We start from the raw sequence: 13,602 nt of genomic DNA, 5'->3' as shown, positions 1-13,602 counted from the left end.
TTGATTTTAGAGAGAAAGGAAGGGAGAGAGATAGAAACATCAATGAGAGAGAAACATCTATTGGCTGCCTCCTGCATGACCCCTACTGGGAATTAAGCCTGCAACCTGGATATGTCCCCGGATCAGGAATCAAACCAGTGACCTCTTGGTTCATGGGTTGACACTCAACCACTGAGCACACCGGCCGGGCTCAAATAATTTTCTAATTTAAATATTTTAAAGACTTAAAAAACACTCTCTTGAATGAAAACATCTGATTTGCAGATGTCACTCTGCTTGGTCCCTGACTTTTACTTGAGAGCCTGTTCTCTGCTCTGCATCTTGGTTCATCATGACAAGTAATGTTGGCTCCTTAAAAGTTGGCAAGCAGAACTCTTGTCTCTGAGGATATTTAAATCTTTCTTGGCTCATGGTCGTTTCCTCTTGGGTGTTGAAATGAAATGATGCCTTCCAGCCTTTCTGAAATAGAGCTGTAAGAGACTCGTGATCTCATTTTGACAAAATGATCTTCATAAATCACAGATGTAATGGGCTATGGTCTCTAAGATCTCCTGCTTTAGTTTTAGATTCTAATTATTTAGATTATTTTTCTATCTCTCCCTTCCTCTTCTTAGTGTTAATTAACTGAGGATGTTTCCCTGACATTTTCTTCTCTGTTGTTTTCCCAGTGCTTTCATTCCCCACCCCCCCCCCCACCCCCCCCCGGTAGTTCTGACAGACCATCTGTCAAAATTTTGCTGGTTTCACAGCACTTCCACCCTGGTTTTTTTTTTTCTTTTTCTTTTTAAAATTGCACAAATAATACACAAACTCTCATTGTAAATGGTCCAAACAATACAGAAGTTTATAGAGTAATATATTGGGGTTCCTATTCACACAATTCTCATTTCTAACTCCTTTCCAGTGGTAACCACTACTGTTATAGTTTTATGGGTATCTGTGTTAGTCAGGGTTCTCCAGAGAAACAGAACCAATAGATTATACATGTGAAATAGGAATTGGCTTACATGGTTATGGAGGCCTAGAAGTCCCACGATCTGCCATCTGCAAACAAGAGAACCAGGAAAACTGGCTGTGTAATTCAGTCCAAGACTGAGGGCCTGAGAATGTGGGAGGGTGATGTCCCAGTCTGCTTCCAAAAGCCCAAGAAGCAGGAGCACTGATGTCTGAGGGCAGGAGAAGATGAATGCCCCAGCTCAAGCAGAGGCCGGATTCATCCTTCCTCCACCTTTTTGTCCTATTCAGACCCTCAATGAATTGGCTGATGCCTGCTCGAATTGGTGAGGGTGACCTGCTTAACTCAGTCTACTGATTCAAGCGCTAACCCCTTCCAGAGACACATTCACAGACATACCCAGAAATAATGTATTAGCTACCTGAGCATCCCTTAGCCCCATCAAACTGATAGGAGAACGGGCAAGTAAATCTAAATAAAAGATAAGGGGGGGGGAGAGTTAAACATAATGTAAATCCAAAATAGTTCATTTTTTACAAGGAGACAAAATTTTACAATTATGTCAAATAAATAAATTTAGGAATTGGTGATAGAGTGAGGAGTTAAATTGTGGAGTAAAACTGATAGTAAAATATATGAGCATGAGTATAAGTAGTATTTTAGAAATAACCATACTTAACTATTGAGAAAAAATAATGAGAAAAGAAAAATAAAGCCAGAAGGAACTCTGACCCATTAGAAGGTCTGTGCATTTTCTGAATGCACCTAGAACCGCTTTCCTGGAACCCCTGGGAGCTGATCTGGATAACCTATTGGGCCAACTCCAGGAGGAACTGGTGTGGAGAGGTGGAAGGAAAGCCAGCATTACTGTCTAACTTTCAGAGTTAAAAACTGAAGAAAGAAAAGAGAATATTTGGTCTTAAATGTGTGAATCTAATAAAATCAGAAACACACAAAAATGTTTGTTTTATAGTCTGGCTGCAGTATATTGGCATTTCCATGCTATTTGGTAGTTTCATGAAATTAGTGGTCCTGCTACTCAGTTACCATTACAATGGTTCTCCAAATATTAAGACTGAGTTCAATTTGATTCAGTGTTTTCCATGTAGTTCTAAACATTGTTTTCATTTTTATAACTAGTGTCACCCACATATTATCACATGGATATTAAATACCTAAGTGCTGAGCAACTGTTTATGAACAATTGGTGAAGAAAATGCATGCTTGAAACCAATCACTGTAAATTAGTTATTTTGGGGAGCTTGGTTTATCTGAACAGTGTCCTAAGCCCTTCCATTCTGCCTGTACATGTGGTCTGAGGCAGATTATTGAAAGCGCAGGTGAAGGGTAGACTTCACTGCAATTTGTAGGCTCTGTTCCCCCCAAAGAAATGCAAGCCAAACATAATTGTTCCAATTCGCTGGACTCTGGTTGAATTGCTTGCATAAAAAATAATAACAGAAGGCAATTAAACACATGAACAGACTGAATAAAATTGCAGCGTGTTAACCCTGAAAGAGAACACACCTAAATGCCACTCTCGTGATTGTGCTATTTCAGAACATGTCTGCTCTCAAAATGTGTTGCAGATGGGTTTTGAAGAAAAACTGGCTTAGTTTCATAAACATATATAAATTGTCTATATATATATATAAATTCCAACAATACATTCATGAAATTGAAACAGCTTTTCATTCTCCTCCTTCTAGTTATTTTCCTTATGTATTATTCTTCATTGCTGTTCACCAAGTACACTCAACAGAGATTTTGCCGTTTTTAATTATCACATAAACAACCTATCTGGCTTTAAAGCCAGGAAAATAATGGTTGTAGATTTTAGTCATATGTTCATGCATATTTTGTTTTTATTTTTTATTTGTCTTTATTGATTTCAAAGAGAGGAAGGGAGATGGAGAGAGAGAGAGAGAAACATCAGTGATGAGAGAGTCATTGATCGGCTGCCTCTTGTACGCCCCTTACTAGGGATCGGGCCCGCAACCCGGGCATGTGCCCGGACGGGGAATCGAACCTCCATCTCCTGGGTCCTAGGTGGATGCTCAACGCTGGCCCACGTGGGCTGAGCATGTTCATGTATATTTTAACAGCAAAGTACCTGAACTCTAGTTTGTTGTATGGAAGTTCAGAGGCTTAGGACCTTGAAGGCTCAGGACAGGGACTAAGTCCAAGTATGGTTGCGAAATTGGGCAGAACCCAACAGAACCATGTTTTCCAAAGTACCCACAAGCCCTACTTCTATGTACCCCACACTAGGTAGCTCTGATCTGAGCATATTCCCTTCTAGACCTAGCCAGGCTTCCTTTAAACTTGTTTCTCTTAAAATGTAAGCTTGGTGACTACATTTCTTACTTTTCCCCCACATCTATCCCTAAAATGGGAGTAAAGGCAAGTGGAATAAAAGGAATATATTTCCAATCTTGCATTTATGGAAAAGATTGGCAAATAATTATATGGTATACATTTCATTTTTAAATGTTGTAAATAATCAATTCTCTCATTTTGGCTTTTGATACGAAAGTAAGATACACTTACATTTGCCCACCACTGGTCTACTTCATATGGGTTTCCTTTTATAAAACCGTTTTTATTGAACTGGTATATATTGTCAACGCACTAGTAAAGTCTTAAAATACATATTTTACTTGGATCATTTGTAGAGTAATTGTGTCGTTCAATGTGACTATCAAGATTGAAAAAAAATCTAGCCTAAAGAAAAAATTAGAAGATTCTCTGTACGTTTATGATATTTTTCTTTCCAGACACTTTCTATTTCTAGACAACATATTGGGAAATTAAGAGGTAAGGATAGTAAAGGAGTAATGAGTTATTCTACCTTTGGAAATAGGATTTTTCCCTTTTGAAAGGGGGTATTGTTTCAGAGAGGGACTAAGATCTCCTGGAATTTAAAAAGCTACTATAAATAGATTATCCAGAGCTACTTCTTTTGCCAAGTTAATGTGATTTCTCATTTTCCCCTGGGCTAGTTTCATCCCAATTGTTTACTTTTTCTTTTTGGTAAAAGTAGATTTTCTTATTGCAGAAACTCCTTCATTTCTTGCTCCCTGGCCATGTTGGCAGCTGCTGTTGATTTGGGGCCATCCCCCACCTAAAGCATGAAGATGGTGGCTGCAAAGAAGACAAAAAAGTCACTGGAGTTGATCAACTCTAGGGTCCATCTTGTTATGAAAAGTGGAAAGTACGTGCTGGGGTACAAGCAGACTCTGAAGATGATCAGAGAAGGCAAAGCGAAGGTAGTCACCCTCGCCAGCACCTGTCCAGCCTCGAGGAAATCTGAAATAGAGCACTAGGCATGTTGGCCAAGACTGGTGTCCATCACTAGGGGCAATAATATTGAACTGGGCACAGCATGTAGAAAATACTACAGAGTATGCACGCTGGCTATCACTGACCCAGGTGATTCTGATATCATTAGAAGCATGCCAGAACAGACTGGTGAAAAATAAATCATGGGAAATTTTTCTTTAGTAAAACTGGCCAGAAATTGGCTTAAAAAAAAAAAAAAAAAAGATTTTCTTCTTCAGGCACTAAAACCCTCAGTTGATTATTCTGAACTACCAAAGACTTGATTTATAAAAATAATTAAAAAAATTTTATTGAAAATGTTTGATGGAGTAGTAGGGAACGTTGCCCAAATATGTGATAAAGGCAGATGTTTTCAATGGGCAAATCATATTTTTTATAATGTAAACACTTGATCTGACATTTCTACTACTTAAATTCTGAACAAGTAAAAGCATTCTGAGAAGTTAAGCATTTATAGTTGGCAACAATTAGCATGTTTATGGTAAACATCACTCCATTTACAAAGATCTAGGTTTTACCAACCATTTGCATTGCCAAGCAAACCCATCAGCTTTAGCAATCCTGTCCAAGGCAGACCCAGAACCAGTGGAACATCAAATTTGGCCATCTTAAGATTTTAAAAAAGTGGTGGATTCTGTAGTTCTAAAAAATTTAAACAACATGTTTTGGTTTTCTTAATGACCTTATGATCACCAAATCCACATCTTTTTACTACACTTAACATTTAACACATTTAGAGCTGTTAGAGGTGGTTATAGATTTTCTGAAGATTCAAAATTAAGTTAAACACCTCTGACTCTTTTTAATACCACTGCTTCCTCCTTTTTCTCCCCAAGATCACCATAATAAGCCATTTCATGTTTGCTTAACATTTATGATATGCCAAGAACTATAAAAGGCGAAATTTCTTCCCTCGAGATAGGAACTTAAAGTATCACCTTACTTTTACCGTGGGTGTTTGGGGAGCATTTTTCTCTATTTCACATAAGTATTAGCAGGAAATATAGGAGCTGGTATCCACCTGAGCAGGGAACGTTTTGTGCATATATTACACAAGCTGCTTGTGAAAGGACTGGTGAGCAAGGACCTTTCTTCCCAGTGTCTGCAGTGCTGAACTTGAATCTGGTAAAGCACTGGCAAAAATGGGAAGTGGGAGTGAGGGGGTGGGAGGTGGATGGGTGTGGGTGTGACAGAACCATGGCAGCAGGGGGAACAGACTAAACATCCAGTCTCCCAGAGTGAGAAAGAAAAAAGCAACCCTTTACAGCTCTGGGAGCTGGCCTGGGGCTACTAACTGGGCCTTAGAGTTGATGGCACTTGAAGCTAGGCCATGATGTTCTCCTGTTGAGTATAAACAATCTCTTAGAGCACCAATATTGGATGAGGTCACTCTGTGCTGGTGATGAAGTGAAACAAAAACGAGACCACTTTGTAACTGAGTCTGCACTCAATAAAAAGCAAGGTCATTGTGAAATCATAAAAATGATCGAATGCCCTATCTCCTACCGAGTCACTTCTGATTGTTTACCAATTGCAGTTTTAGCCCCACTTCATTCCTCCTGTATTCTAGATAAAAATAATTAAGATTCCCCATCACAGAATCGCTCTTACTTCCCGACAGCACCCAATCCATGGCAAATACTTGCTTTTTTGAACCCTCCCTAAAAATGTCTAACACAAGCCAAATTCCCATAGAAAGGTCCTTCTAACTCTTTCTTAGTGAGATGTCCCATAGTTCCCACATGGTGTGGGTCTCCGTGGTTGCAATGACTCCAGCCAGTAAACCCACATTTGTTTGACTTACAGACGTGTTACTGGTGATCTCTGGCTGCAGGGCATGACCAACAGGCAGACCCAGATAGAGATGGCATGGGGCAGTGCAAAAAGTTCTTGATCTGGGCTTTGACTCTCAACTCCGGCAAGAGCTAGTGAGGGAACCTCAGGCAGGCACTGAATTCTTTTGAATCTCTCTCTGTTCCGTGCACTCGCAATTCTTTAAATTGTGGTAACAGATGTAACATAAAATTTACTATTTTAACCATTTAAAAATATTTTAAATTGATTTTTAGAGAGAGAGAGGAAGGGAGAGAGAGAGAAACATCTATCAGCTGCTTCCCACACGCCCCCCACCAGGGATCGAACCAGCAACCCGGGCATATGCCCTGACCTGGAATCAAACTGGCAAACCTTCAGTGCGTGGGATGACAGCCAACCAACTGAGCCACACCGGTCAAGGCACCATTTTAACCACTTTTAAGTGTACAATTCAGTGGTATTAAGAATATGCAACCATGACAACAATTCATTTTCAAAACTTTTTCATCATTCCAAATGAAGCCCCGCATCTATAAAACCTCATCTCCTTCGGCCTCCATCCCCTGGTAACCTCGATTTTACTCTCTATCACTGTGATTTTGCCTGTTTTAGGAACCTTATAAAAGTGAAATTATAAAGTAGTTGTGTTTTTGTGTCTGGCTTATTTCACTTAGCATAATATTTTCAAGTTTCATCTGTGTTGTAGCTTAGATCAGAATTTCATTCCTCGCTCCAGATGAATAATATTCCATTGTATGTATATAGCACAGTTCGCTTATTTATTCACATGGAGATGTGGGTGGTTCTATCCTTTTGCCTACTGTCAGAAATACCACTATGAACATTTACATACAAGTATATTTTTGAGTTCCTGTTTTCAACTCTTTTGGATATATACCTAGGAGTGGAATTGCTGTGTCGTACAGTTATTCTAAGGTTAGTTTTTGAGGAACTGCCACTATCGGAAAAAAATCTTGAAATTTTTGTCAACTAATAGCAAATAAATAGTGACATAACCCTTGAAGAGATGTTTTATAACATTTCCCCCCTCTGGGATACTTGTTTTTATAATAAATACTCTAGCAACCCCTTATTAGGTTGATAATCAGGTATCCCATCCTTCTTTTTGTTTAAGTTTAAATAATAGATTCCAAGTGTGTTGGACAGGGATATATCTAGCCCAACACAATGTAATATTCTTCTACAATTAGCACTAGTAGTGGAAGTATTAGTGGTATTGTACTGTACTGTTACTAAAAAACAGACATTGTCCATGTGCTATTTGTTTTTCAAAGATACCCAGCCCTAACAGGTGTTAAATAATAAAACCTTTTAAATTGGTATTCCAGAAATTAAACCCAAGTTTTTCAAAGACATATGGCTGCATTTACAGTGATTGCAGCTGAGGGCAAGCACAGTGGTAGAATTTTTCCTGTGTGAGAATTGAAATCAGTGGTATTGTACCCTATAGTACTATAGTTTCCAAATTAGTCAGTGTTCATTAACACACCTTGCTGGATTGGGAATGAAGAATTAAACACACACTTGATTACATTTTCCAAAAGGTCCCTAGACCAGACCTTGACTGGCTGATCGCCTGAAGCAGCATGACCCTTCAGACAACAACGGTGAAAGGGTAACTGGTGACTCACATGAGTTGATGTGATCTTTCAGGGATTGCTGTAAGGATCTGGTGCCTTAGAGTTCTGGGGCCTGAGAACAGGGCTGTAGCCTTTCCAAGAAGAGTATTAAGCCTGGAGAAAATGTTCATGGATTACAGCACCCTTCTCTGCCAAACATGCCATGTTTCTCCTGCACTCCTCCCTCCTTTTTACCCTTTGTAGATGCTTCCCAACCACCTGTCCACCTGTCAACCCACTCCCAGCAGATTTGTCACTACCCTTGTAGTAAGAGCAGAAAAACACAAGAAGTCAGCTGGATTTGTGCAAATGTGCTTAAAATTTGTATCTTCTAAACTGTAAAGCCCTTTGTTAGCAAAATTTTGTAGACCAGGAAAGTTAAACTATCTAAAATTAAACTAGTACAGGTTTTTGGTTGGGTGCTTTCTTCTTTTTTTAAAAAAATATATCTTTATTGATTTCAGAGAGAGGAAGGGAGAGAGAGAGGGAGAGAGGGAGATAGAAACATCAATGATGAGAGTCATTGATCGGCTGCCTCCTGCACGCCCCCGACTGGGGATCGAGCCCGCAACCTGGGCATGTGCCCTGACCAGGAATCGAACCCCGATCGCCTGGATCCTAGGTCGATGCTCAACCGCTGAGCCACGCCAGCCAGGTGGGTACCTTCTAATTAGTCAGGAGATTTAGAGTGTTCTTTGTTCCTTGTACAACAAAGCAAGTTTTAACAGCAGTTTTCAAAATATCTAGGTTAGTCTTTAGGAAGAGAATAAAAAGGAGTAAATAATCACTTCCTCTCTGTGGCTTCAATACTTTTCCCTCATATAATTCTTAAAAAACCCCAAAACTTAATTGAGATATAATACTCATAATGAAATGCAGCCTTTTAAAAGGCACAATTCAATGATATTCAGCATAATCACAGAGTTGTGAATCTCCACTATCTAACTTCAGAACATTTTCATCACCTTAAAAAGAAATCCTGCACCTATTAATAGTCACTTCTTGTGCCCCACTTCCCCTAGTCCACTAATTTATTTCCTGTCTCTAGATTTGCTGATTCTGGACTTTTCATATAAATGGAATCATGCAACGTGTGGTCTTTTGTGATTGGCTTCTTACATTAAGCATAACGTTTTTAAGATTTTTGTTTATATTGTAGCATGTATCAGTACTTCATTTCTTTTTATTTATGAATAATATTCCATTGTATGGATATGACACATTTGGTTCATCCACTCACCTTTTGGTGAACATTTGGGTTGTTTCCAGTTTGGGGCTGTTATGAATAATGCTATCAACATTTGTGTACACTTTTTTGTGTGGCCATGTGTTTCAGTCCTCTTGGGTATATATTTAAGGTTTCAAATTTTAATGTAATTAAACTATTGTTTAAGCAAATTCATATAGACTATTACACTCTCTAAGAGTGAATGTGATGGTATTTTCATTTTATAACATATGTAATGCCTTAAATTAATTGGACTAAAAAATGGTGGGACTATTAGGATACATTGTCTATAATTAAATTATAAATGCAAAAATAATCTTGTATATCTTAAACAAAATCCAAAATACTTTAAAAGACCAAGTGGGATTTATTCCAGAAATGCAAATGTAGCTTATATCTTAAAAAAAATCTATTAATATAATTCATCATATTAGTAAGTCAAAGAAGAGAAACTGTATGATCATCTTGATTGATGCCAAAAATGCATTTAATAAAATTTAATATCCATTTCCAATGAAAACGCTTACTAAAGTAGAATTAGATGAATATTTCCTTAACTCATTAAAGTCCAGAGTTAAACAGATGTGCTGTTAATATATTAGGAGTCAAATAAGAGCTGGAATGGAGGAAGCAAAAGTATCATTTTTGCAGGTGATTTAAAACGATATATACAAAATTAATAGTTGGTTTATAGACATAAAATACCTACTTATAAAATATACTGACAGAAGACACATCAATTTCAATAGCAACAAAAGTGTAAATTACATAAGAAAATTTTAACCAGCAATGCTATATGAAGAAAATGACCAATCTTTATTGAGATCTGACTCCAAATACAATGCTTTAATCACTATGCTGGAAATATTCATGCATATTTATATGATAAAGATAGCATTTCAAATAAGTGGTTTTAAAAAGGTCATTCTGTAAGAGTTTGGGACAACAGGTCAGTCCTCTGGAAAAAACAAAACAGATCAAGATTTCAACTCCTTATATGTAAATACCTTCTAGATGGATAATAGATGTGAGTGTGACAGATGAAATGTTGGAAGTACCAGAAGAAAAAGAATAGATAAATATTTTTCCCTTTGGGATATGGCAGGGCTTTTTAAACTATGCCACAAAATTCAGGAACCAAAAAGGATAAGATTTATAACTTTGACTTTTTAAACTTTTATGTTGCAAACAATCAAATTAAAAAAAAAAAGTGAACTCACAACTCACACCATAAAGAAGGGAGAAAGACAAATGAGAGATTAGGAAACTGTTTTGCAACATGATGCATAATAAAGGGCTAAAAAATAAAAAATAAATATATTACATATATGTGTAAGGGGAAAAACAAATGAGATTGCAAAAGAATATGAACAGAAATTTTACAAAAAGAAGAAATCAAATGACCAATAAGCATAGATGTTGAACCTTATTAAAAACCAAAGACTAGCCAAATAAAATATCAATGAAATATCATTTTATGGCCAATGGACAAATATGAAAAAGGCTAATAAATTCCAGGGTTGGAGATGGTTTTAGAAAATGGATACGTTCATGTCCTATTTGTGGGAATGTAAACTGGTACAATATTTCTAGAGAATAGTTTGGCAATATGCATAAAATGACCCCAAACCCCACATATAGGAATTTATCCAAAAGAAATAAATGAATAAGTGAGAATACATGTAATTGAAGGGTGTTCATTGTGGCTTTGTTTATAATAGTAGAAATTCAGAAATAGTCTAGATAAGTAAATTATGGTGCATGGATCCAGTGGAATTCACTGCAGCCTGTATAAGAAAGTAGCTTTTTATTGATGGGAATGGAAAGATGTCTGGGACAAATAACTGACTATAAAGTAGCATGGTTCAGAATAGCATGGACAGTGTGATTTCATTTAGGTAAAACTGCATTCTTCTACAAATGTGTACATGTGCACAGAGAAATGTCTGGAGGATGTTCACCACACTGTCATATGTTTTCTCTGGTGATGAGGTTTTAGGTATAGTTTTATTTTCTTCTTAGTACTTCTCTGTCATGTGAGAATTTTGTTTATAACGAGTATATATCATTATAAGACAGTAATCTTGTTTTAACATTGACCCTAAATGCAGCTCCTTTCAGCACGGCAATGCATGTGTTACCGGCCTGGCACAGACAGGGGAGTAGCAATCATATCAAGGACATTTCTTCGCTAAAACACCCCCAGTTGTTAAGGGAAATGTAAAAAAGTTCAGTGGCTAGAGGAAGTATTAGGAGGTATTTAGTACTAGAAACAACATGGTTCATATAGAGGTGGATAACTCCATACCCAATAAAATGGCCTCGAAAAGTTTACAAAACATCCAGGCATCCCTTTAAAAAATTCCACCACTGCCCTAGCCAGTTTTGCTCAGCGGCTGGGGCGCTGGCCCGTGGACTGTAGGGTCCCAGGTTCAGTTCCAGCCAAGTGCACATACCTAGGTTGCTGGCTTGATCACTGGCCTGGCTGGGGCAGTGCGGGAGTCAACCAATCGATGTGTCTCCTCACATCAATGTTTCTCTCTCTCTCTTTCTGAAAAGCAATGGAAAAAATGTCCTCAGGTGAGGATTTAAAAACAAACAAACAAACAAAAAAACACACAAAAAACATTCCACCACCAAGATATTACATTTATACTCAAAAGTTATATTCATTATTCAGAAACTTAAATTTCTTGAATTAGCACATATCCCATGGTAATATATATAAAAATGATATATCACAAAGCCAGGAAAAGCATCACTATAAGCACCATTGACTCGCAAGAAGGAAACTTAAACATTTGCAGTCAGAGGCCAAAAAATAGTATCAGAGCAAAGCCAAATATTGCACACCATTGCCAGAAACTTATTTCTGTCAAAGAAACAAGCATTAGTAATTGAACTATCAAATATATTTTAAGAGGGTGCTATGTTCCAAAGGGAATGGAATAGATTTAGAAATAGATTTAATCTGCCATTCCCTGAACACCAGCAGCTATTAGGCAAGATCCCCTAATATTGGAAGCAATAAATGCATGCATTATATTTCTTTTCTTTTTTTTTTTAATGCTCACCTTAGGATATTTTTTCCAATGCTTTTCAGAGAGAGTGGAAGAGAGAGAGAGAAACATCTATGTGAGAGAGACACATCGATTGGTTACCTTCCATGTGTGCCCCAACCGGGGCAGGGATGGAGCCTGTAACCAAGGTATGTGCCCTTGACTGGAATCAAACCCGAGACCTTTCCATCTGTGGCCACCACTCTAATCACTGAGCCATACCAGCTAGGGCGATTTATGTTTCTTATACATTTTCAAATATACCTATTTAACAGTTATTTTTTTCATGTAATGTTGCCAGCAGGAATACTCTAAAGACCATTTTGTCTTAAACAAGCTTTCTTGACACCATATACATATATTGAATCAAATTTTATATTCTACTACAACTTGATTGAGAAGTTTTAGACCCTGCTGGAATTCTATTTCCATTTGCGGCACTGTTACACTGTTTACTTTGGACAAACTTCTTTATTTCTAGAATTGGTCAGCCCAGTCAAGAGGGAGGGAGGGAGGGAGGGGGAGAGAGAGAGAGAGAGAGAGAGAGACAGCATTGCTTAACTCCACAGGGTTAATGAGATATTAATAAACTATTTTTAAGAAAAAGGGGGAAAATGCTATGGAGATGCTTATTGCATATTGATAGCTAAAAGGAAAATATAGTCCCACAAATTAAAAGCATGTGTAAACTAATATTTTCAATGATTCACATTCATAGACGAATTCTACCTCAGTGTCTTGCCAAGAAAGGTTAAAAAAAGCCAAACTCTTAGCTTCAGAAACACCAAAGTTCCCAAGGTCAGGAGCATTTGAGATTTTGCTCCCTGGCATATATCACCAGATTGGCTTAAATAAACTCTTATAAAATTTTTCTCCCCAAGTTCCCAAGGTCAGAGAAGTATTAACAGAAGACAAGCTTACTATATAGTTCCAAGGTGGTTCAAACTTATCCATTCATCCGTCAATCACTGACTTCAGGATCTCATTTTTTTTCAGAATGTGCATAAGCCAATTTACTATAAAAACTGAAATGCAGATCCACATATTTTGGAAAAGGAATTGAAAACAGAAAACTAGTTGAACAGCTTCCTAAGTTCGGGTCAGCACAATTCAAAGCACAAGGATCACCGTGATTACTGCTCGTTTTGATTACTTGCAATACCTAAAGTGATTACTGCAGGGTTCTAGCACCAACTGTAGACCCTCAGAGAAACCTGAACATTTTCCCCAAGCACCAATTAATTCACTGTTTATAGCCCTATTAGTTTAATGCAAGTTGGAATGTCTACAACAAGAACAACTTACTCTTTAGAACTTTTTAAAATTAATTTTCACAGATTTACTAACAAACACCAAGGAGCAGTACAGTTGGACCAGTGATTCTCAAAGAGGGCCTTGTGGGAAAGTAAAGAGTCAACCTCTGTCCCCATCACTCCTCACTCAGGGGTGGATGACAATCTCTAGGTGTATATGAGTAGAAAAGAATTCAGTATTATCATTTTAAATCTTGGTTAAACACTCTAATTTTTGTAATAAAACCATAGAAGGTAAAAAATTAGGTGT

At 37.5% G+C, this 13,602-nt stretch overlaps 1 pseudogene; it reads left to right on the top strand.

Moving 5' to 3' along the window:
- Positions 1-4,092: 4,092 nt before the first annotated feature.
- On the top strand, positions 4,093-4,437 carry LOC107525616 (large ribosomal subunit protein eL30 pseudogene; annotated as a pseudogene).
- The last annotated feature ends 9,165 nt before the right edge of the window (positions 4,438-13,602 follow it).

The sequence above is a fragment of the Miniopterus natalensis genome, chromosome 4 (genome assembly GCF_054644295.1).
Source record: "Miniopterus natalensis isolate mMinNat1 chromosome 4, mMinNat1.hap1, whole genome shotgun sequence".
NCBI classification, from domain to species: domain Eukaryota; kingdom Metazoa; phylum Chordata; class Mammalia; order Chiroptera; family Miniopteridae; genus Miniopterus; species Miniopterus natalensis.
The sequence above is the reverse complement of the archived record's forward strand: the minus strand, read 5'-3'. Positions and strand labels throughout refer to the sequence as shown.